The 24,132-nt window shown below is 37.9% G+C and overlaps 1 long non-coding RNA gene across 1 annotated transcript in view; it reads right to left on the bottom strand.

Annotated features, from left to right (window-relative positions):
- LOC139354885 (uncharacterized) overlaps positions 1-22,911 on the bottom strand; it is a 61,606-nt gene extending 38,695 nt beyond the window's left edge. The window contains exon 1 of the long non-coding RNA XR_011605726.1: positions 22,358-22,911. This is a non-coding gene — a long non-coding RNA (uncharacterized lncRNA). The remainder of the gene's footprint in view (positions 1-22,357) is intronic.
- Positions 22,912-24,132: the final 1,221 nt, after the last annotated feature.

The following is a 24,132-nucleotide window of genomic DNA, read 5'->3' as shown; positions in this document are numbered from 1 at the left end:
ATGGTTTAACTTTTAGTGTATTTAGTTGAGTGATTGCAGTTTTATTTGTTGTAATCAAAATTCGGACAAAAGTGTTTTTAGAATCTGCAATGAAATTTCAAATGAATATTCCATTTTGGATTTCTTGGTTTGGTATTAAAATATACCTGGTTGCTGAATTTATAGCAATTTTTCGGACTACTGCGGATCTTGCTGATAGAATTGTCTAATTTATTTTCGAGTGTATGGTTTATTGGAAAAATAATGGGATAGAGAGAGGATATCTGGTCTCAGTATGAGCCAATCATTTTCTGGTTTTAAATCTATTTGACAATTGTATTTTTTCATAAAATCTATGCCTATAATTCCATCACAAGGAATAGGAAAATTTTATGCTACTATATGATAATGATGCGGTATAGCGAAGTTGCTTGAAAAAAGTTATATTGATTTCTTTTTGTTGCTGTTGTTATTGGTGTTTTTGCCAGTATTGTTTCCACTACGGTTGTTATACCCGTTACTAGTAGAGTAAAAGGGTATACTAGATTCGTCGGAAAGTATGTAACAGGCAGAAGGAAGCGTTTCCGACCCCACAAAGTATATATATTCTTGATCAGGATCACTAGCCGAGTCGATCTAGCCATGTCCGTCTGTCTGTCCGTCCGGATGAACGCTGAGATCTCGGAAACTATAGGAGCTAGGCTATTTAGATTTGGCGTGCAGATTCCTGAGCTTCTTACGCAGCGCAAGTTTGTTTCAGCAATGTGTCACGCCCACTCTTACGCCCACAAACCGCCAAAAAACTGTGGCTCCTACAGTTTTGATGCTAGAATACAAATTTTAAATGAAATATATTGTTCTCTTCAATACCTATCGATTGACCTAAAAAAAAGTTTGCCACGCACACTCTAACGCCCACAAACCGCCCAAACCTGTGACGCCCACAGTTTTCATGCTAGATAAAAAATTTTAACTGAAATGTATTGGTCTAATTGGTTATTTGACACGCCCACTCTAACGCCCATAACGCTTAAATCTATCTACCGCCGGTAGGTGGCGTATTTTAATCTCGCTTTGCTGCTTGCATATCTCCAATTCCCTTTGACCCCTTTAGCTGAGTAACGGGTATCTGATAGTCGAGGCACTCGACTATAGCGTTCTTCCTTGTATAACAGCGTAGGTCAAAAGGAAGACCAAAAAATTTTCAGAAAAAAAGGGGTAACGGAAAATTTTTTTCCATTAATTTTGTTTTTGTAAAATGTGTACTATCGTCTTTCTATCGCGCAGAAGTGTCTCAGAAGTTACTTCTTCGCGAACCCGACCCTTTTTGTTTTTGTAAAATGTGTACTATCGCCTTTCTATCGTTCAGAAGTGACTTAGAAGTTACTTCTACGCGTTATATGTATATTTTGTTTTTGTAAAATGTGTTCTACCGCCGTTTTATCGCGCAGAAGTGTCTCAGAAGTTACTTCTTCGCCATCGCGACCCTTTTTGTTTTTGTAAAATGTGTACTATCGTCTTCCTATCGTCCAGAAGTGACTTAAAAGTTACTTCTACGCGACACGTGTATATTTTGTTTTTGTAAAATGTGTACTATCATCTTTCTATCGCGCAGAAATTACTAAGAAGTGACTCCTGGACGACAGGCGATAGAATTATCGCCCTTTTGCTTGCAGAGTCACACCACAAAAAGAAGTTATGTCCCCACTACTCTAGCCTATCAACATAAACGACATTTTGAATGCAAAATAATGAAAAAAGCACTAGGAAAATTAAAGAAATGGGCTAGGCCATCCGAACTAGGAAATAACTCAATCAAAATGGAGCTTATGCTTTCCAAGAGGAGGACAAAAATCCCTGCCTTTAAGAAACCAAGACTTGAAGGAATTAGATTACAAACACCAGAGAGAGCCAAGTATCTAGGAATGATACTAGACCCAAAGCTTTCATGGAAACAAAACATTACCGAGAAAGTTAGAAAGGCGAGTAAAACCTTCTTCGCTTGCAGGACAAAATTCGGGCAAAACTGGGGAAGTCACCTAAAGATTATCATGTGGCACAACAATCGTAAGGCCTATTATTCCCGGAAGCAGCACTGAATACGGAAGTTGCTACATATATTTCTGACCTAATAATGAATATGCGAATATTTATTATTAAAAAAGGATTAATAGTATTTTCCAGTATTCTTGGATAAATAATGCTTATTTGGGTAATCATGTTTACTTGTTCTTTTTATACCCTTGCAGAGGGTATTATGATTTCAGTCAGAAGTTTGCAACGCAGTGAAGAAGACGTTTCCGACCCCATAAAGTATATATATTCTTGATCAGCATCATTAGACAAATCGATCTAGCCATGTCCGTCTGTCCGTCCGTTTCTACGCAAACTAGTCGCTGAAACTTTCCCAAAAGTCATCTTTCAATTGCTGGTAGAATATAAGTCGGAACCAGCCGGATCGGACAACTTTATATTAAAGCTCCCATAGGAATAATCGGAATAAAAAATTTGAAAAAATTATTTCTGTGGTGTTTTTTAACGGATAAACTCCTATTCTTGGAAATAACATTTTTTAGTTAGTTCTGAATTTCGAGTTTAATTTTATTAAAATTGGACGACTAAATCATATAGCTGCCATAGGAACGATCGGAAAATTGGTGGGAAAATAATATGAAACAAATTATAGCTTCGGTGTTTATTTTGGAAATACCATTTTTAATTAGTTCTGAATTTCGAATTTAATTTTATCAAAATCGGACGACTATGTCATATAGCTGCCTTACATACTGGCCAACAGACCCCAGGAAAGTTCCAGACCTAATAGACTTTGCGTGACAAAAAACATTTCCTGCAATATAATAAGCGGCAAAGAGCTTTCGGACTTGTCGTCAGACCATTCGCCAGTGCTAATAACTCTTCTTCAAAGCACAAAAACTACAGATCACACCCTCAGGCTGACTTCGCACAGAACCAACTGGCTAAAGTATAACAAGGGAGAACGCTATAATCGAGTACCTCGACTATCAGATACCCGATACTCAGCTAAAGGGACCAAAGGGAAATGGAGATATGTACCCAGTGAAGCGAGACTGAAATGCGCCACCTACCCGCGATCTTAATAAATGGTTATGTGGGCGGTAGACAGATTTAGGCGTTATGGACGTTAGAGTGGGCGTGGCAAACTTTTTTTGAGGTCAATCGATAGGTATTGACGAGACTTATACATTTAAGTTAACATTTTTTTCTAGCATGAAAATTGTGGGCGCCACAGGCTTATGCGGTTTGTGGGCGTTAGAGTGGGCGTGGATTTTTGGATCAATCGAAAGGTATTAACAAGATAATTACATTTCAGCTAATATTTTTTATCAAGCAATAAAATTGTGGGCACCACAGATTTAGGCGGTTTGTGGGCGGTAAAGTAGGTGTAGGAATCTTTGCGTAACAAGCTTGAACTGCGTACAAGGCTACGGGATCTAAATCTGAAATCCCAATTCTCTATCTTTTATAATTTCTGAGATATCCGCGCTCACATTTACGATTTTTTGAAGTTTGTGGGCGGCTTGTGGGCGTTAAAGTGGGCGTGGCAAACTTTTTTTTTTGGTTAATCGTATGAGGAGAATACATTTCAGTTAAAATTTTTATTCTAGTACCAAAACTGTAGGTACCACAGTTTTGGGCGGTTTGTGGGCGTTAGAGTGGGCGTGGCACATTGCACAACAAACTTGCGCTGCTTAAGAAGCTCAGGAATCTGCATGCCAAATCTCAATTGCCTAGCTCTTATAGTTTCCGAGATCTCAGCGTTCATCCGGACGGACAGACGGATGGACAGACGGACATGGCTAGATCGACTCGGCTAGTGATCCTGATCAAGAATATATATACTTTATGGGGTCGGAAACGCTTCCTTCTGCCTGTTACTTACTTTCCGACGAATCTAGTATACCCTTTTACTCTACGAGTAACGGGTATAAAAAGTATGTGAGCTCACACATCAAATTAACCCCACACTTCAACATCGAAGCGGACATCGACTGCTCTACCGATACTCTTGAAGAAGTATTCGTGGAGGAAGCCACTATCTCAACACCACAAGGCAGGCAATTGAACGGCTAGTCCTAAAAAAGAGGCGCCTGCGACGTGCCTGCCAAACCAACAGATCGCCGTCATCAAAACAACGTCTTAAGGACACTAAATCGAGCTCTAAAGCAAGAAACAGAAAATGTACAGCTGCGGTACATTAAAAAACTTTCGCCAACCAGTACAAAACATCCTCTGTGGAGGGCTCACCCAAATCTGAGCTTACCAATCAAAACAGTCACTCCGATAAGAAATTCATCTGGCAGCTGGGTCTGCAGCGACGAAGATAGAGCCGAAACTTTTGCTTTACATCTCAGAGACGTCATCCAGCCGAACCCTGCCACTGGTTCATTTGTCCTTCCACAAATCGAATTAGAACCTATTTTTCTACTACCATTGTTTCAATCAAAGGAGATGGCAAAAGTCATTGGGGAACTGAAACCGAAAAAGGCCCCTGGCGGTGACCAAATAACCCCAAAAATGTTAATTGAACTTCCAAACTCTGCTATTGAGGTTATTTGTAAGCTACTATCCGAAAAAATGGAAAAAATCCATTATCATTATGATACCAAAGCCTGGAAAAAACCACACAATTCCGTCATCCTACAGACCAATTAGTTTATTATCGTGCCTAAGTTGTTCGAAAAATGCCTTCTAACTCGCTTAATACCATATCTAGGAGCACACAATGTAATCCCTGCTCATCAATCTGGCCTCTCCGTAGTAGAGAGGTGGCTATCTGATTGGCGGATTAAAATAAATGAACAAAAATGTAAACACATAACGTTAACTCTCAACAGGCAAACATGCCCTCCACTATCATTGAATAATACTCAGATTCCCCAAGTCAACGATGTAACGTATCTCGGCGTCCACCTTGACAGACGACTAACCTGGAGAAGACACATCGAACGCAAGAAAGTACGTCTAAAACTAAAAGCCAGCAGCTTCCACTGGATTCTTAACGCTCATTCGCCCTTGCTCTACAACTCCACTCTAAAGCCCATCTGGACTTATGACACCCAGCTATGGGGTAACGCCAGCAGCAGCAACATAGACATTATACAGCGCGTTCAATCGAAAATCCTGCGAACTATCACAGGGGCAACATGGTATATTCGCAACCAAAACATTCACAGGGACCTAGGCATCCTTACCGTAAAAGATGAAATAGACCAACAAAAAGCGTCCTACAATGAAAAACTGTCTGTGCACCCTTGGGTTTCCAGCCGATCACGTCAACAACGCAACGACCTGCCAAGCCAGCAATAACTTTCGGGCCCCCTTTAGCATAATATCAGTCATATGACTGTTAGTTAGATAAATTAGTTTAAGATTTGATTCACTTATTGTTAGTATCCAAAGGGAGAAGATTCAATAAATATATAGCAAAGCATTAAAAAAAAAATATATATATATAGCTGCCATAGGAACAATCGCAAAATTGGTGGATAAATAATATGAATAAAATTATAGCTTCGGTGTAGCTACTATTGGGAATATCATTATTTGTATTTTTAAGAATTTCGAATTAAATGTAATAATTATAATTACAAGGGTATGCAAACTTCGGCTTGCCGAAGTTAACTTCCTTTCTTGTTATACCATTGCAGAGGGTATTATGATTTCAGTCAGAAGTTTGCAACTCAGTGGAGGAGACGTTTCCGACCCCATAAAGACCCAATAAGTATATATTCTTGATCAGCATTAATAGACGAGTCGATCTAGCCATGTCCTTCTGTCCGTCTGTCCGTCCGTTTCTACGCAAACTAGTCTCTCAGTTCTAAAGGAATCGGGCTGAAACTTTCCCAAAAGTCATATTTCTCTTGCAGGTAGTATATAAGTCGGAACCAGCCGGATCGGACAACTATATCTTATAGCTCCCATAGGAATAATCGGAAAACAAATTTTTTTAAATTATATTTTTGGTGTTTCTTAACATATAACCTCCTACTCTTGGAAATAACATTTTTTAATTAGTTCAGAACTTCGAGTTTAATTTTATTAAAATTGGACGACTAAATCATATAGCTGCCATAGGAACGATCGGAAAATTGGTGGGAAAATAAAATGAAACAAATTATAGCTTCAGTGTTTTTTAACATATAACCTCCTACGCCTGGAAATAACATTTTTTTATTAGTTCTGAATTTTAAATTTAATTTTATCAAAACCGGACGACTATGTCATATAGCTGCCATAGGAACAATCGGAAAATTGGTGGATAAATAATAAGAAACCAATTATAGCTTTGGTGTTTTTTGACATATTATCTTGTACTGTTGGGAATATCATTATTTGTATTTTTAAGAATTTCGAATTAAATTTAATATTTATAACTACAAGGGTATACAAACTTCGGCTTGCCGAAGCTAACTTCCTTTCTTGTTATACCCTTGCAGAGGGTATATTGATTTCAGTCAAAAGTTTGCAACGCAGTGAAGGAGACGTTTCCGACCCCATAAAGTATATATATTCTTGATCAGCATGACTAGACGAGTCGATCAAGCCATGTACTTATATTATATTATATTATATTCTTGGTGTTTTTAACATATAATTTCCTACGCTTGGAAATAACATTTTTTAATTAGTTCTGAGTTTCGAATTTAATTTTATAAAAATCGGTCGACTTTTTCAATTAGCTGCCATAGGAACAATCGGAAAATTGGTAGGAAAATAATATGAAACAAATTGTAGCTTTGGTGTTTTGACATATTATCTTATACTATTATACATTACTTGTATTTTGAAGAATTTCGAATTAAATGTAATAATTATAATTGCAAGTATATACAAACTTTGGCTTGCCGAAGCTAACTTCCATTCTTGTTATACCCTTGCAGAGGGTATTATGATTTCAGTCAGAAGTTTGCAACGCAGTGGAGGAGACGTTTCCGACCCCATAAGGTATATATATGCTTGATCAACATTAATAGACGAGTCGATCTAGCCATATCCTTTTGTCCGTCTGCTCGTCTGTCCGTCCGTTTCTACGCAAACTAGTCTCTGAGTCTTAAAGCTATCGGGCTTTTACTTTCCCAAAAGTCTACTAAAAAGGTTCCTATTGGAATAATCGGAACACAAAATTATAAAAAATTGTATCCTTGGTGTTTTTAAACATATAACCTCCTACGCTTGGAGATAACATTTTTTAATTAGTTCTGAATTTCGTATTTAATTTTCTCAGCTGCCATAGGAACGATCGGAAAATTGGTAGGAAAATAATATAAAATAAATTATATCTTTGGTGTTTTTTGACATATTATCTTATACTACTAGGAATATAATTTTTTGTATTTTTTAGAATTTCGAATTAAATTTAATAAAAATCGGAGGGCTCTAACATATAGCTATCAAAGAAACGGTCAGAGAAATAATGCAATAAATATTTTTAAAAAAATGTTGCTTTGTTGATTTTGATCTTATTTTCTTTTACTCTGGGATATAGAATATTTTAACTTTTCAGAATTATGAAATTAATTTTACACAAAAATCTGACGACTATAATATTTGGCTGAATGGAACCGGTGTACAGGTGTTCATATTTTAAGGTAAGCTTCGTATGTATACCCGTTTTTCGTATTTTAGATTACAGAAATTACCATGTCACTAACATTGATTATTTCTTATAACTGCAAGGGTATACAAACTTCAGCTGGCCGAAGTTAACTTCCTTTCTTGTTTTTTTTTTTAATTCTCGTCAATTTTTCGGTTAAGGTTTTCACAGATTGGATTTTTTTCAAGGGCAGTTTCTGCAGCTTTTTCCGGAATTGTAGATGTAAAATAACTTTTTTTTTCATCATTTTTTTTTATTATGAAATATTTTTGAAATTATTTTTCTTTAAGATTTTTCATAAATTTATTTTTTATTTGGCGGCCGCGTCCAGCAGTAAGACTCCAGAATTGTTGTTTTTAAATAAATGTTGTGTTCACATAAAATAATAACGAGCTTTCGTTAATTTAATTTCTTGTTTTTTTGTAGATTTTTTTTGTTATTTGTTTCTTTTATTACGGGCTCGCGTAAACTCTGTTGGGCGCCAGTGAAGACAGGACTATTTTCCGCTTAAATTTATAATCATTATTCTTTTAAAAATCCGTTTGGATAACTATAGTTAGTTTCTTTTTAAATTTATTATATTTTTTATTTAGAAATCCGTTTGGATAACTATAAATTATTATTGTTGGAATTTATCCCGGAATCCGTTTGGATTCTTTGCGAGTCTGTTAAGAACTAATTAAAGCTAAATTAAGTATTCTATAAGAAAGCCAGGCAGAAGGCCTGACGTCGGCAGCGATGGTAAGAATTGACGGCAGGGCTATGGGCAGAATGCTGACCTTGTACTTCGCATCCGCTGCATAGCCCGCTGCATAACTTGGCCGTCTTGGTCGACGGCGATAGCGTGGGTCCGCTGACTTAGCGCCTCTTTTTCCCAACCACTGCGCGACTCGGGTTTTGGATTTCCTTCTTTTAGACTGCTGATTTGAAGAATTGCATTCCATGCTAACTTATATTCTTAATAAGGATGACTTGCAGAGTCGATCTAGCCATGTCCGTCTGTCCGTCTATCTGCCCGTGCGGATGAAAGCTGAGATTTCGGAAACTACAAAAGCTAGAAAGTTTGGTAAGCAGATTCCTGAGCTTCTTGCGCAGCGCAAGTTTGTTTCGTCAGTATGCCACGCCCACTCTAACACCCACAAACCGCCCAGAACTGTGGCTCCTACAGTTTTAATGCTAGCAAAAAAATATGAACCGATATTTAACTGAAATATGTTAGTCTCGTCAATACCTATCGAAAAAAGTTTGCCACACCCACAAACCTCCCAAGCCTGTGACGTCCACAATTTTCATGCCAGAAACATTATTTTAACTTGAATGTATTAGTCTCACCAATACCTATCGATTGACCACAGTAGTAGGGAAACGCGGATTCTGGGACAATTAGCATATTAATGGCCCCCGCCCCCCCTCCCCCCTCATTAACGTATGCGGGTTCTGGGACAATTAGCATAATCCAATAAATTAACTGATTTTAATGGGCTTTGAGTCATAAAAATGTCACGATCATATATGATGGACGTTGATGCACTACGAGCAGTACAAACAAGTGGCCCAACGACACCAAGCACGTGCTTGTTACGCGCGGGTCCCTTTTATCAATTTGGGCAAAAAATACGAGTTCGCGAGGAAGATACAAATAACAAATAGAGACGGGACACAAATTAAAATAAAAGAAGCATCTAAGAATGAAGCAAATGAGTTAAAATATTAGTTTTTAATACCGGGATAGAAGTTGAAGTGCAAATTAAATGATAAAGGTTGTTATAATTATTACATAAAACGCGGAAGGGCTCGTGCAGACAAAAATTAGATGTACATCGTGGCAAATTTAGGGGATAATAATTTCGTGTTAGTCTAACAGGAACATTGAAAGTTAGGCGGTTTACAAGTTCTACAGAATCAATATCACCTCTTATAAGATTTTGCATAAAAATAGTACCAAGCATTGTTCTACGATTTGCAAGGGTAGGTAAATTAAGCAATAGTAACCTACTCTGATAGGAAGGTAGCCTTATGTTTTGATCCCAGTTCAAACTACGAAGGGCAAAAAGAAGAAATTCGTTTTGTACCGACTCAATACGGTCAATATGCACTTGATATTGTGGACTCCAAACCGAAGAACAATATTCCAAAATAGGACGGACAAGGGAGGTAAATAATAATTTGGTTGTATAAGGGTCATCAAATTCTTTTGACTAACGCTTTATAAACCCAAGAACACTCATGGCCTTGCTGACAGTGGACATTATGTGGCAGTCAAATTTAAGTTTTGGGTCCAGAAGAACGTCTAAGTCATTAACTGAATATATACGATCGAGTGGCGTATTTTGAAGAGAGTAACTAACAAAAGTAGGAGTACCCCTATGAAGAGTCATAACGTTGCATTTAAGGCAGTTCAAATTTAAAAGGTTATACTCACACCATCCCTGAAAACAATCAATATCTAACTGTAAGTTGAAACACGACGATATATCATTATGTGATAAACAAAGCTTAACATCATCAGCATACATTAGTACACGAGAGTGTGTTATGATAGAGGGAAGATCGTTAATAAACAAAGTAAACAGCAAAGGGCCCAAATGACTACCCTGAGGCACTCCAGATGTCACATAGATCAGTTTTGAGGCAGCGTTCTTGAATATGACCCTCTGAGTCCTACCATTCAAATAACTTGAAATCCAAGTTAATAGATTACATGGAAACCCAAGCTGATTTAATTTGAATAAGAGAAGAGAGTGGTTGACAGAGTCAAAGGCCTTACTAAAATCTGTGTATATAACGTCAGTCTGCATTTTATTCTTAAATCCATTTATTACAATAGATGACAATTCCAGAAGGTTGGTGGTGGTCGATCTTCGCTTAACAAAACCATGCTGACACGGTGATATTAGCGAGGAACATAAATGTTGCAAATGAGAAGTAATAATACGTTCAAATGCTTTAGGAATTGCCGACAATTTAGAAATACCTCTGTAATTCTGGGCATCCGCCTTCGCACCCCTTTTGTGAAGTGGAATGATAAAAGAGTCCTTCCAGATACTAGGAAAAACTGACGATGAAATAGACAAATTAAAAAGTTTAAGAATCGGTTTACATATGGTTGCCGCACAAAACTTAAGCACACACCCGGGGAGTCCATCAGGACCGGGAGAATAAGTTGGCGTTGTTTTTTCTAAGTCTCTTACGAGAGAAATTTCCGTAATTTCAGGGGTAAAGATGCAATTTGCCTTATTTAAGGGATTAGGGTAGTTAGAATTTGACCAAGCAGCCGAACTATAAGTAGTTTGGAAAAACTCGGCAAATAAATCAGCAATTTCAGAATCCGTCGATGCCTCCATTGAGTTAAAATGTACCGATGAAGGCAATGCTGACGACTTACGCTGGCATTGACAAAGTTATAAAACTGCTTCGGATCATTTGAAAATTCAAATTTACATCGACTTAAATACATAGAATAGCAATGACTATTAAGAACATTAAAATCCGATCGAGCCACCACATATTTCGAAAAATCAGATGGCTTACCCGATTTCTTATACTTTTTATAAGTGTTTGTCGTAAGGTTTTTAAGTCTTTGAAGCGCATTGGTAAACCAAGGTGGCCTGTTTGTCTTTGAAGGAAACCTATCAGAAACGCATTCATTAAAAAAGGTATTTAACACTATATAGAAGTGTTCAGTGGCACTTTCAATATCCATACAATTGTACAATTCTGTCCAATTATATTGAGAAATCATGTCGTTAAGTTTTTTATAGTTACATTTTCGGAAACATCTCACTTTAGTTTGAGAAACTAAAGGAGAGAGGGTATCAACGCATGGGAGGCAGATTGTCAATTCCATTGTTGGATGATACAACAAGAGCGTCAATTCTAGATACCGTGACTTCAGACGGGTCTGAAACAAACACAAGATCTAGTTGTCTATTTAATGAATTCCGTATAAAGCTTACTTGCTGTAACGATAATTCTAGAAGACCATCTACAAAATCATGGGCGGATAGAGGTATAGCGACTAGTGAGTCAGTAGGAGGAGACCAAGAAGTATCAGGGAGATTAAAGTCACCCAAAACAATCAAAAGGTCACTGTTAGAAAGAAGGGATAGAACAGATTTTATCGCAGACAGGTGGTGCTCATAAATTATTAAATCAGAGCCAGGTGGAATATAGGAACATGTAACAAATATTGAGAATGATTGCAAGGAAACTTTCACACTAACAAATTAAATTTCATTAGGAGTGAATTCTCTCGGATGTTAGGCTAGTGCTAACGGCAATCAGCACACCGCCTCCCCTACGTGAGGGGCGATCGGTCCTATAGGCATTAAAATTGTTTGACAGAACTTCATTGTCAGATATCTCTGGTTTCAGCCAAGTTTCCGTAAAAGCCAAAATATCAGCAGTAAATGCAGAGGAGTCCGCATAAAGCTTGGGTAGCTTCATATTTAGTCCCCTAACATTTTGATAAGCCAAAAATTAAACTTTTTAGTGTTTTGGCGCAGTGTAAGGGGTGTTATTTGTTCTCGGTTTATTGGGAACAAATTCTTTTATTACTAAATCATCATTAAGCCAAAAGCTTTCAGAAAGTAGTACCTTAAACACATCAGGCGGAGCAAATATTTTAAACGACGATATACTACGAGCATATGAAAATCTAAATTGTTCCACTGAAATATTCTCGGATGGGAATTTTTCACGAATAAATTCCAAAACATCCTCAGATGTGGTATCTGGGGTGAATCTCGAAACAAATAATTGTTTTCTATGTGGAACAACTGATACTTTCTTACGTCCCCCAGCAGCAGATTGTCCCTCACTAAGCTGAGAGCCAGAAACGGTAACTTCTGTACCTATAGGTACGGTCGGCACCGTAGCCGGCACTGAAGGTTTTTTTACCACCCGACTTCGAGAAGCAGTGACTTCACCTAAGACAACTGTATCCATAGGCGCAGTAGGTTCACTTACCACAGTGTCAACAGAGACTGCTGCAGCCACCAAGTTCGGATTTGGGGTGGATACCGTGACCGTATTAACTGCCGCTAAGCTGGTTTTTTTACGTTTAGGCGACTCAGTTAGTAATTTTTTATTATTAAATTGGGCACAATGTGTCATGTCTATAAAGAGTAAAATTAATTTGGGGTCAATCCCCACATCCCCATGTGACAATATTGATAATGTATCCTTCCCCTCATTATGTGTAATTAATAGTCAGGTGAGAAAGGTGCACGTGAGAAAGGTCGCACAACCATAGTATCCAAAGGTTGTTATCTTAGAGGAACATATCCGATCATGTTGGGGAAAGGTGTGATCACGTACCCTTTTGCCTCATTATCACAGGTGTTGCTGTGCACGTGTGAAAGGTCGCACACCCAAAGTATTCAAAGATGGTTATCTTAGAGGAACATGTCCGATCATGTTGGGGAATAATGTTTCCTATGATTATAAAACTATAAGAAATCAAAAGAACCCCAATAAAATAAATCTCACAAGTTAATGATTCTCAGGTGTGGAATATTTTCAAATACACATTTTTGTTTCCGCCCCAGAATGTTTAACTGGTAAATTGTCTAAGATTCTCTCCTTTCCACAAATCGGTCATAAACATGTCATAAAAGGGATTCGAGCAAGAGCTACCCGAACATGCGCACCTGTCAATTACCTGACTCATTGCCAAGATCATGGGCCTCACGCCAACGACCTCATACGACCTCATACGACGTTCCCATAATAGGGGTTGAAATCACGACCGCGCAACAACTCGCAAGTAGCCGACATATCTCAGCCAAGGAAATATTTTCCATTCTCCGTACCTGTAATTTTAACTCGAAATAAAAAGTCAGAAGTTTATTTTGTAGCATAATAATACATTTATACATTTATTTTGGTATTGCGAACATTTTTGTTATATATAGAAATTAATTTTCTGCTTTGATTCCGGCGATTTGCATAGATTTCCTCATGAAATTTCATTTTGTTAATTTTATTTTCTTGTAAGTCTTTACACGTCTAGTCTCAACTTTAAAATGATGTATAACAATTATTTTATTGTTTTGGAGCTACTTTTAAAAAATGTCAAAATAATGTATGCATTGTTTAGACCACTAACCCCGCCCTTAAGGTGTGTTTCACAATAGGGAAACCGGTTTCCTTTAAACCTGTTTAATGACGGACAGCCCATTTTCTCGATATTAATGAGCTTACGACTCCCAAAAAACTTCTGTAGAAATCGTTTCTTTTCCACACCTTTACAAATAATTTGTTTTCCGCTTGTAATTGTCCTTAGATACTTTCGAGTTTGTGGAAAACTGTTCTCTCCATCGTTCCAAAAAATTTTGTGATGTGTATTAGTTAACCAAATTGCAGTCTTTCGAGATTTTGTATTTAGCAAAGTAAATTCATATGGTGGTTCTATTAAAAAACTATTATTAAAGTTTGGATCTTTTTCGAATACAATTCCAATTTCTTTTAGAATAAAATTATTATTATTATCAAAGAAACCTTGAACATCAATCGAAACAGTGTCTTTCAACATTTTTCTAATGCTAAACGACTCGGTGTACTAGTCCGTTTAATGGGTTATATTCAACTAAACGGTCATGTATGAGGAGACAGTAAGCTTGGGTATTTTCATGACTTGGTGTCTTCAGTTCTATTGAAATTCTCACATCAATAGGACCAGTTTTCACTGATTCGTTTTGATATGAAAGATCAACCACAATAGAGGGGCCTTCAATTTAAATTCATTTGGGGTCAAAAATGGTTGTGACTCACGATTATAATAACTAGATTGAAATCTTGTATACATTTCATATAGGTGAGTATACTGATTCTTACTAAAATCAACATTGAGATTATCATATGGATATGACTCAGAATTCAAGTGAACTTTCAAGTTTGATAAGTTAGTTTTTAGCGGTTAGCCGAAAATTTCACATTCCAGCTGTGTTGACTTCCATACCCCAATTTGGGGTTAACATATGAATCCCAACTCCGGAATGCGATTAGTAGGTTTACACAACTTTTAATAATATCGTACATCTTAATTTTTGCAAAGTCGCTCGGAGTTATTTCCAACTTAAAAGTTTGTTCATTTCTGGTTTGTTCAAACACATCACCAAGATTCATAGTTAGCATCAACACTAGTTCGTGTTTACAATTTAACAAAACTTTTTTATAATCCTCAGCCAATCCCAATAAATTTTTTAATGGTACAGAAAAGTTAAAGTGGGGTCCCGTAGATATTTCGTCTCCACTGCTCCACCCGGAATGTAATAGATTTTGACTTTGAAGATTATCCAGAGATATATAATTTTTTAGGGTTGTAGTCATACCGACAAAACGCGTTTTATCAATCTCACATCCATTTATTTCGTACTTAATTTCATCCAAAAAGTAAGCCATACAATTATTTTAAAAAAAAAAGTGGTAACATTATCAGTTGTAGGTCCATTCGGTGAATCTTTTCTAATAATTCCTTGAAAATTAAGGTAACTTTCGTGAGGAAGCACGTACAAGTCTTGATTTAGAATAGTAATTCGAATTTCATCGATTGGCTTAAATGTTTGATTATACGATGAATAAGTATGAAACTCTTTCTTCGAAATACTCTCATCTGAGTAAACCTTTTCTCGAACATTTAAAATTTCGTTCATTGTTTTCCTTTCCACCTTTTATATTATACTCGAAGCTTCAAGCCTAACGACTTTAAAAATAGTTTATTTTTCAAAGAAAGTGAGCTTCTTTTTACTTTTGATCCTCTTTCTATAGCTTTACAATTAGTAATGCTTGGCTGAGGACTTAAGCTACGTCTTTTATTATAAATAATCATTCTATTAACCGAATGTGCATGCGAATCGAAACGTTTTCACCACGTAAATTCACCAAATCACCGTTTTGATCAACTATGCGTATAGATAGTGTGCTTATTTCGTCACAGTTGATTGGTAAATAAATTAGGTTATGTGGTGTCACTGTCATTTTATACCCAGGCGGAACATTAATGCCAAACTCATGTAATGTATGATTCGGTGTATTATCTACATATGAACCGCTGATTATATTACATTCCAAACGAATTGTATTAATTTTTAATATGTTCACGGTCTGATCTGATCGATAGGTTTTTGTAGGATGTGGTTCTAGTACTTTTTGATGGAAACCAAACAGCTGTCCAACCGATCTTTCCTTATTAAAGTAAACTGACTCTCGCATGGTAGTTATTTCAACTTGAAGTGTATTATTATTACTTTGAATTTTAAATGTATTTTCCAGGTTATAGTCTTTTAGTTTATTGTAAATAAAATCGGTGATAGCATTCAATTCATATGATCCAGTTGGAATTGTAATAACCTTATCACCGATGTGGAAGAGGTTATTTTTTTCATCAATATTTGGAATCGAATTATACATATTAAAATCGATAAGAGCGCACTCACATCGACCATTCAATTCGATAGGTGGAAAAAAGTTTGTATTTATAATGGAACTATTTCCATTCAAGGATAATGCAAGTGATCTAGACATATTGAAATCTCTTGATAAACTGTGGGATTGTAAGTATCTAACCAAGCTTTATATTGAAATTACTCCTTAAATCATAATAAATTGATCAAATCCTTTTCTGTATCTTCCGTTATCCATATCGTTATCCTTGCTAATTAATAGGAATCCGTGCTTGTCCTCCCAACATTTTTGACAAATTTTCACAAATGTTTCATAATTCATATCAGTGTTAATATGGTCCCGATATATATGTCGCATATTTAAATCATCTTCACGAATCAGATGTTTAGGTATATGACTATACGTTTGACATAAATAAAAAGAGTCGATATTTTTATGTCGACCCATACAAAAATAAGATCTTATGTTATCTTGTTTTTCTCAAGCTACGTCATCGAATATCATAATGGAATTGTTTTTAGCTTCACTGGGGTCTAGTACACCCTCATTATGGGAGAATGTATGATATCCCATTCCTTTAATCGGGTTGATTAATTTCTCCAAGTACTCATATTTAGGTTGATATAAACTTTTTGAAAATATATAAACATTTTCGAATTTTAATCCATTAGGACTCTCTATTAAACTTAACATAATATTAGTTTTACCACAATTCGAAGGCCCAACAATTAGAGCCCTTATTGTGTTCGGTAAGAGAGCACTATGTCGTGGCGGTAGATTTTTCTCGTTTTCATCGTTAATATTTCTAACTACAATTTTTTGTTTCTGACTTATTAAACGCATCTTTTAACCTTATGTACCTCATTCAATGAGAAATCTTTGATGATTAAACATCAATAAAATGGGGAAACGTTTTTATAATCGCATTAGTCGTATTTTTAATTGTAAACACGGTGGTGGTCTTGTCGATAAGCTAATTAATACATTACCGTTTGAAGCCCATATTCCGGGATATAATTTTTGTGGACCGGGTACAAAGTTACAGAAACGGTTGGAACGTTGTGATCAAGGAATAAACAGATTGGATGAAGCTTGCAAAGAGCACGATATTGCATATTCTCAAAACAAGGCATTGAGTGAACGACATAGGGAAGACTCCATGTTAATTGACAAAGCCTGGTCGCGTGTCAAGGCACCAGATAGCAGTCTTGGTGAAAGAGCAGGAGCATACTTTGTTACAAATATAATGAAAGCCAAGAAAAAATTTGGCATGGGATTGAATAAAACGGAAAAGAAAGGAAGGAAAAAGATATTGAAGAATAAAATGAAGAAGACAAACCTTTCGACTGTTATTAATGCTGCTACTAAGACATTAAAAAAAACAAAAACCATTAGACATTATGAGTGTAATTAAAGTTGCATGTAAATCAATTCATCAATCAATGGGTTCTAAGAAAAATGTTAAAGTACCTCGTGTTATTAATGTACCCAAAATTGGAGGTTTTCTACCAATCGTGCCGATCTTGACAGCCCTCAGCGCTCTTGGTAGTTTAGCAAGTGGTAGTGCAGCAATTGCAAAAACAATCAACAATGCGAGAATGGCTAAGGAAGATATGGAGGAGAAAAAACGTCACAATAGGAAAATTGAAAGTGTTGCTGTAGGAGAAGGATTATATCTCAAGCCCTATAGAAAGGGTTATGGTTTCTTTCTTAAGCCCTATAGTAAGGGGAAAGGAATTAAGAAGCGAAAAAACTAATTTCTCTGCTACCCAATAGACCACTATCAAATATCGACATTATACATTTTGCTAAGAAATATATCCCACATTTTAGAGGGGTGTTTATGAGAGATCTACTCCCAGAGCACCAAAAAGTAGGGAGTGTGGTATAGTAAACTTAGATAATTCACGATCAAGTGGTACACATTGGGTTGCATATAATAAAAATAACAAGGAAGAACGCTATAGTCGAGTACCTCGACTATCAGATACCCGTTACTCAAAGGGAAATGGAGATATGCAAGCAGCAAAGCGAGATTAAAATGCGCCACTTACCGGCAGTAGACAGATTTAAGCGTTATGGGCGTTAGAGTGGGCGTGCAAATTTATTTTTGGATCAATCGATAGGTATTGACGACACCAATACATTTCAGTTAAACTTTTTAATCTAGCATGCAAATTGTGGGCGTCACAGGTTTTCGCGGTTTGTGGGCGTTTAAGTGGGCGTGGCAAACTTTTTTTTAGGTCAATCGATAGGTATTGATGAGAACAATACATTTCAGTTAAAATTTTCTATCTAGCATCAAAACTGTAAGAGTTACAGGTTTGTGGGCGTTAGAGTGGGCGTGGCAGTCTACTGAAACAAACTGGCGCTGCGTAAGAAGCTCAGGAATCTGTACGCCAAATCTCAATAGCGAGATCTCAGCGTTCATCCGGACAGACAGACGGACAGACGGACAGACGGACATGGCTAGATCGACTCGGCTAGTGATCCTGATCAAGAATATATATACTTTATGGGGTCGGAAACGCTTCCTTCTGCCTGTTACATACTTTCCGACGAATCTAGTATACCCTTTTACTCTACGAGTAACGGGTATAAAAATAATATACATTATTTCGACAGTTTTGGAAATCTTCAGTCACCTAGAGAAGTTGTGAAATACTTGGGACATAGAATAGAGTTCAAGACTTTGATACATACAACTGTGGACACCTGTGCCTCACTTTTCTACTTTCTTTCGTAGAAAATATGGAGTCAAAACCGGTATAATTAAATGGTTAATTTACATTTGGGGGGTTGAAAATCAATGTATGGGTACGTGTATGTGTGAACTCTGTATAGTATAAAAAGTGGACCTGCTCGCGTTCAAATTCACAGTCTAAGTTTCTACTTCACATCTAACGTCATCTAGACGACAAGAATTTTTGATCATTCTTAACAAAAAAAACCTATAACTGCTCATAACAGCTCAAAACAGCTGGTGACCAGCATATAACAACTAGTAAACAACTAGTTAACAGCTACTAAACAGGTAATAACCATCTAATAACAGCTATTAACCAGCTAAAACAAGTAGTAAGCAACTACAAAACAAGTACTGAACAACTGCTAGGTTAGGTTAGGTTAGGGCGGCTGTCGGACTATAGTCCGACACACTTAGACCTCAATGGGTCCGTTGTGTTACCGCATGATCTCGTTTCTTCCTTCTTTAGGGTCCCGTTTCTAGTAGTTTCAGCCTGTATTAAGCTGATCAGCATGTCTTCCACCCGGAAGATTTAATAAAGGCACTTATGCTTTTGAGATTAATCTCCGATATTTCGGTAAGATCGTCGATGAAGGGGCTTCCTAAGTGTTTCAGTCTGAGTCTGCATAGGGCTGGGCAGAAGCAGAGAAGGTGTTCTACCGTTTCCACTTCTTCCTCATCCCTACAGCTTCTGCAGAAATCATTTTGCGGGGCTTTTAACCTGCCGGCATGCGCGCCAACAAGCCAGTGGCCTGTAAGAGCTCGGATCAGCATGCCACACTCTGTGCGGCTGAGCTTGAGTAACTCCGAGGTTTTTTTGTTGTTTATCACAGGCCATGTCTGGTGAGAGATGCGACACTGTGGTGCGTTTTGCCAATGGGTGTTGGCTAGTGTGTTGAAGTGATTTTTTATGTTTAGCTTGCAAGTAGCCATGGGCATACCGACATTTTCCTCTCCTGGTAGGAGAGGCTTGGTGGTGCCCTGCCTGGCTAATTCGTCCGCTATGCAGTTGCCTACGACGTCCCGGTGACCCGGAACCCATATAAGGCTGATAGTAAACTGATTTGCCATCTCGTGGAGAGATCTGCGACAGTCTGCTATTGTACGAGAGTTGGTGTTTGTCGAGTAGATCGACTTAATAGCCGCTTGGCTGTCACTATATATGTTTAGGTGTCCTCTTTGGAGGCTAAGGTTCCTTAAACAGGTTAGTGCTTCTTTTATAGCGTGGACCTCCGCCTGAAAGACGCTACAGTGGTCCGGGAGCCTGAATGACTTCCTGATATCTAATTGTTCGGAGTATACACCTCCGCCGACGTGTCCTTCTAATTTGGAGCCATCTGTATAGAAACAGATTGCGTCCGTCGTGCCCGGTCGGCCGTGTTCCCATTCCTCTCTATCAGGAATCAGGGCCTCAAAGGGTGTGTGACTATATTCAATAGATTTGCATAGATCCGTGATTTTCGGAATCGATTTATCATGCTGGAGAATTTTAGCATGGCCATATAATTGGGCTTTCCATTGCCCTGTGTCCTCAGTCGAATAGCTGCCGATTTGGCCCTTTCCATGCCTGCTAAGTCCAGGCTAGGGAGGTTCGAGATCGCATTCTGCGCTTCATACGGGGTGGTTCGAAGGGCTCCACTAATACACAAAGCCGCCATTCTCTGTACTTTGTTTAGAGGAGTCAGTATGCATTGTTTGTGTAAGGCGGTCCACCACAGAGCCACTCCGTACAGTAGGATTGGCTTGACTACCGCTGTGTATATCCAGTTAACTATTCTTGGGGACATGCCCCATCTTAGCCCGATTGCTTTTTTACAGGAGTAAAGTGCAATGGTTGCTGTTTTGGTTCTCTCTTGGTTGTTTAAGCCCCATTTGAGGCGTTTATCTAGTACTAACCCCAAGTACCTGGCGTGATCGCTAAAGGAGAGATTACAATTGTTTAAAATGGGTGGGTTAAGTTGTGGAATTTTGTACCTATTTGTAAATAGAACAAGTTCTGTTTTCGAGGGATTTACCCCGAGTCCGTTCGCTATCGTCCATTCCGATAGCATTTTAAGTTTAGCGGTCATAAGATCGCAAAGTGTTTGTGGATATTTTCCATTAAAGATGATGGCGACGTCGTCTGCGTATGCCACGACCTTACAACCTCCTCCCTCCAGAATCCGCAGTAGTTTATTTACTGCGATATTCCACAAGAGGTGATAGTTCACCTCCTCGCGGGGTGCCTCTGTTCACTAGTCTAGTCTGGGTTGAGGTCCCTAGTGTGGCTGTGACCATTCTGCTTATCAGCAATTTATGGATTAGCCTCACCATTGGCGGCTCAACCCCTAGTTCTGTGAGAGATTCTGTTATAGCGGTGGGAAGCACGTTATTGAAGGCTCCCTCTATATCCAGGAAGGCGATCAGTGTGTATTCCTTGATGTTGAGTGATTTCTCGATGCTGTTTACCACCAAGTGTAGCGCCGATTCGGTTGACTTACCTTTGGTGTAAGCGTGTTGTGCTTCTGATATTTGTGTCGGGTCTTCGGTGGCCCTTATGTGTAGGCTTATCATTCTTTCAAAGCTCTTAAGCAGGAATGATGTAAGGCTTATTGGCCTAAAATCCTTTGCTGTGGTGTGAGTGGCCTTCCCTGCCTTGGGAATGAAAACCACCTTTGTTTCTTGCCATGCTGTTGGTAGTTCTCCTACCGCCAGGATGGATTGGAAGATTTTTTTCAACCAGTTTATGGCTATTTGTCCTGCTTGCTGGATGTGAGCCGGTGTTATTCCGTCCGGTCCCGGCGATTTGTATGGTTTGAAACTATGAATGGACCATTTCATGTTGCGGTCTGATAGGAGTGGATCTATTTCGATTCCCTCTCCTGCTCCTCTTTCAGGTGGATGACCTGCTTGTTGGCTCCCCGGGAAGTGAGCGTCTAGGAGCAGGTCCAAAGACTCTTTACTGGAGTCTGACCATGATCCATCTGCTTTTTGAAGATAGCCCAAAGGCGCGGCTGTCTTAGAGAGTATTTTCCTGAGCCTTGCGGCATCAGTTGTTTTTTCTATGTCAGAGCAGAAGGTCTGCCATGCCGTTCGTTTTGCTCTTCTAATGGCCTTTTTGTAGGAGGCTAGTTCAAACTTGTAGTTCAGCCAATTGGTGTCCTCATTTCCCGCCTTTGCTCTGTTAAACAGGCATCTGCAGTTGGTTCTGAGCATAGATAGTTGTTGGGTCCACCAGGGGGGTTTTTCCCTTCCTCTTGGTTTCTCTGTGGGGCATGCCACTTTGAATTTGTATACTGTTTCGTCCAGCTCATGTGGGTTTGTGATGCTTTCTGACGGTTCCATGGGGAGGATATTTGTCAGAACTTCTTTGTACCTGTGCCAGTCCGCTCGTCTGGGGTTGGCGAAGCTGACCGGCAAGGGCGAATCAAGGGACAATACGGTTTCTATGAATCTATGGTCCGAAAAGGAGTGCTCGTCAGAGACTGCCCAGTTTTTGACTGCGCCTACGAGTGAATCTGATACCAAAGTTAGATCTATGATCGTTTGGCAAGCTTTAGTTATGCATAAGAATAGGTTCGAATTTAGAATAAAATCAAAAAGAGACTCACCTCTGTCGTTGTTGTTTGGGCAACCACACTGGGTGTGATGGGCGTTGGCGTCACAGCCTATTACCAATCCGCTCTTGAGCTTTTCGCATTCCTCTGCTAGTCCTCTGACCAGCGCATCTGGGGGGTTTTCCTTCTCAAAGGCCAAATAGGCCGATAGAACCCTTATAGAGCCACTCTGCAGCTCCAGGCTTACTGCGGTGTTGAACAACTGCTAAACAGGTAGTAAACATCAAAATACAGCTAAAAACGACGTGGAACAACTGTACCAAGTCCAAAAAACTCAACAACCAACATGAATCAGGAAAACCAGATGAACATTGTAGTTAAAGAGTTCAATAAATTTAATAAAAAGACACTGCTATCGAAGACAAGGATGCCTGAAAATGTAAGATTCCCGATCCTCAAGGCGGAGCGCAAAACAACAAAGGTTGGAGAATCTATTGCTCTCGAGTTGGAGGAGCACATTCTGTACATGCCGGAAAGGTAAACCTCTCTTCAAGATGATATCATCAATGAAATGGTTGATGGAAAATTTAATATTTATAAAAGTAATGACAATTTGTATTTAGAAATAAGTCAGTAATCATTAAAAAGATTGAGATTTTAAAAATATAACAATAAATACACTTTTTAAAATATAATGAAGAAAATGTATCGAAGCTTTTTTTATTCGGAAATGGTATATAAATATTACAGATCTTGGCGTTCCCTAAACAGTATTTGTTTAGTAACTGAGGAGTGACTACAGGAATTTCGGAAATTTTAAATCTTTCACATATAAAGTTTGAACAAAAATATTTTGTCACAGTTAACCAAAGCTATATTTGCTTTGAAGCGAAAATTCGATGATCTCAAACAAATCAAAAATCATACGAATTTACAATTGGAGGAAACTTTTAAACCTATTACTGAACCCTTACATGAACTTGTTAAGGAAAATAAAAAACAAAAGATTTCTAATGTAAAAGATAGTATAAAAGTAAAGCGTGAAATGAAGCAAATTAAAAAATACGATGATGATGAGAGAGAGCTTGATGATTTCTACTTTACAACTAATGAGAAAGATCCGCAGTCTAATCGAAACATAACTCCACCAAGGTCTTTCGATGATAGTGATTCCTATAATCAATTCTTTTCACAAACGAATATAGAGGAAGATATAGAAGAAAAGAAAAAGGAGACGGAAAAGAGTGAAGAAGAAGGGACAACACCTTTACCAATGTATACAGGAGAGGCCGATATGGGTGTGGATGCAGAGCTAGAAGATAATAACACTAGTTATAATTATGATTTTAATATCAGTAATTTGACCAGAGGAAATGTGTTGGATAAGGGTTATGGACCTAAAAAAAGCGCAAACAATTCATTAACTTTAGGAGATAAAGAATTAAAAATTAAAGATAATAAAATAACATTTTCTAGTGGAATGAGTTGTGATCTGACTCCTGGTCTGTACTCTCTAATTTTTCTTAGTAAACCTGAAAACTATTGTATGATGATCAAGACTTGAAAATGTATACAAAAATTATTTTAGAAACGAATATACATAGAGTAGGCTTTAAACCTAATAAAAGAATCAAGGGTACACGAGCATACAAATATAGCCATATTATTAAGAAGTTGATAGACAAAGATTTCAGTCCTACAACGTCTACTCCTCTTCGCTCAAAAACAGGCTTTGGTTACATGACTCTTCAGAAATCAAATCCAAACTATGTATATTGGAGTGATGTAAATGAGTTAGTCGAACGATTGGAAATTTTAGTAGCATCAAA

The sequence above is a fragment of the Drosophila suzukii genome, unplaced genomic scaffold (genome assembly GCF_043229965.1).
Source record: "Drosophila suzukii unplaced genomic scaffold, CBGP_Dsuzu_IsoJpt1.0 scf_4, whole genome shotgun sequence".
NCBI classification, from domain to species: domain Eukaryota; kingdom Metazoa; phylum Arthropoda; class Insecta; order Diptera; family Drosophilidae; genus Drosophila; species Drosophila suzukii.
This window is presented reverse-complemented; position numbering and strand designations above follow the sequence as displayed.